This window comes from Eschscholzia californica, unplaced genomic scaffold (assembly GCF_041429995.1).
Source record: "Eschscholzia californica isolate CP2 unplaced genomic scaffold, dmEscCali1.0.p SCAF_183, whole genome shotgun sequence".
NCBI classification, from domain to species: Eukaryota; Viridiplantae; Streptophyta; class Magnoliopsida; order Ranunculales; family Papaveraceae; genus Eschscholzia; species Eschscholzia californica.
The window spans coordinates 25001-27500 of NW_028238291.1; positions in this window are offsets into that span (position 1 = coordinate 25001).

Here is a 2500-nt window from a genome sequence, read left to right on the forward strand (position 1 = left end):
TATGAATTTTTAAGTGAATAAACAATTAAAAATTCAAAAAAAATAGAAAAAAAATATTTTTTTCCCGATTCTTTCTCCAATATTCCTGATAAATACCCACACACCCACATATGGAGAATGGTCGAAAATGCTCGAGTGGATATCGAGATGTCCGACGAAGCACCACTTGGAAGGGCCGAGGCACGGGACGCCCGGGCTGTTGCTCGGGCCGGCACGGGACGCGCATGGGACAGCCCGGGACGGCATGGGACGCCCTCGCTACAGCTCGGGACGGCCAGGTACGCCCGAGACTTGGCTCGGGACGGCCTGGGACGCCCTCGCCATAGCTCGGGACGGCCTGGGACGCCCGAGACTAGGCTCGGGACGGCCTCGGCACAGCTCGGGACGGCCTGGGACGCCCTTGCCACAGCTCGGGACGGCATGGGACGCCCGAGACTTTGCTCGGGACGGCCTGGGACGCCCTTGCCACAGCTCGGGACGGCCTGGGACGCCCGAGACTTTGCTCGGGACGGCCTGGGACGGCCTCGGCACAGCTCGGGACGGCCTGGGACGCCCGAGACTTTGCTCGGGACGGCCTGGGACGTCCGAGACTTTGCTCGGGACGGCCTGGGACGTCCGAGACTTTGCTCGGGACGGCCTGGGACGCCCGAGACTTGGCTCGGGACGGCCTGAGACTTGGCTCGGGACGGCCTGGGACGCCCGAGACTTGGCTCGGGACGGCCTGGGACGCCCGAGACTTGGCTCGGGACGGCCTGGGACGCGCTCGGCACAGCTCGGGACAGGCCGGGACGCCCGAGCCGAGCTTCGGGTCGCACGAAATCTCTTCGTATTCCGACATATTAGAAGCTTCCCATCATGTAGTAGGCCGAGCTTTGCCCTTTGGATGCCCTATGGTGCTTGGCGAGCACTAGGGAACGTGCCAGCACAAGTGCTGTGCACGCTCTGGGGAAGGAGCTCAACCCTCCCCCTTATAGTGCAAAGTTATTGTTTTGCCTATTTTCACAAGGAAACATCAATTTTTTAACCAAGCATACTGGGCCTTTACTCCTTCGTTACTCGTCGGAATCCAGCAAACTTATACTCGTTGGAAAGGCCTTTTCGCAAGGATTTTTTTGATATATTATAATAGCGATTCCGATAAATATTTATTTTTCTATGAATTTTTAAGTGAATAAACACCGGAAAATTCATAAAAAATAGAAAAAAAAATATTTTCTTCCGTTTCTTTTCTCCAATAATTCATAAATAATACCTCAATAGTATAAATGAAGAGAGAGTCGAAATGGCCCGGGTGGGTTTCGAAATGTCCCACGACCCCATAGAATGCACGGGCCAGCCGAGCCAAAGCAGGGGACGCGCATGGGACAGCAGGGGACGCGCACGGGACAGCGTCCCTATGGCTCGGGACGGCATGGGACAGTACGGGACGCCCTTGGTAAAGCTCGGGAATCCCATCGGACGCGCATGGGACGGCCTTGCTAAGGCTCGGGACGGGCTTGCTAAGGCTCGGGACGGATGGGACAGCACGGGACGCGCATCGGACGGCCTTGCTAAGGCTCGGGACGGCATGGAACAGCACGGGACGGCCTTGGTGAGGCTCGGGACGGCATGGGACAGCACGGGACGGCCTTGGTGAGGCTCGGGACGGCATGGGACAGCACGGGACGGCCTTGGTAAGGCTCGGGACGGCATGGGACAGCACGGGACGGCCTTGGTAAGGCTCGGGACGGCATGGGACAGCACGGGACGGCCTTGGTGAGGCACGGGACGGCCTCGGTGAGGCTCGGGACGGCATGGGACAGCACGGGACGGCCTTGCTAAGGCTCGGGATGGCCTGGGACGGCCTTGGTGAGGCTTGGACGGCACGGGACGCGCATGGGACAGCATGTGACGGCCTTGGTAAGGCTGGGCACGGCATGGGACGCACATGGGACACCTTATGGGGATCATCAAGGGACGTTGCACGGGACATTCTTAGCCATGAAGGGCCTTCACATGGGACATCTTAGGAGTCAAGAGCCGGCACATGGGACAATGGAGTTCACACGCACGGAACACTTCGGCTACTTCCGTTCGGAACGTCGTGGGATCTTTATGTCCCCATTAGCACCGACGCATCAACATGCTAGGAAGCTAGGTCCGAACTTCTCGAAGTGTCGATGGCACTTGGACGGATACGCATCCGATCCGATGTTATGATGATGTACTTTCTCCGATATCGATGTCGGGGTGTATTCCGATGTTATGATGTACTTTCTCCGAGATCGATGGGACGACCTTGGTAAGGCATGGGTCGGCCTTGGTAAGGCTCGGACGGCACGGGACGCGCATGGGACGGCCTTAGTAAGGCTCGGGACAAAATGGGACAGCACGGGACGCCATGGGACGGCCTTGGTAAGGCTCGGGACGGCCTGGGACGGCCTTAGTAAGGCTCGGGACAGCACGGGACGTCCTTGGTAAGGCTCGGGACGGCATGGGACAGCGCGGGACGCCATGGGAC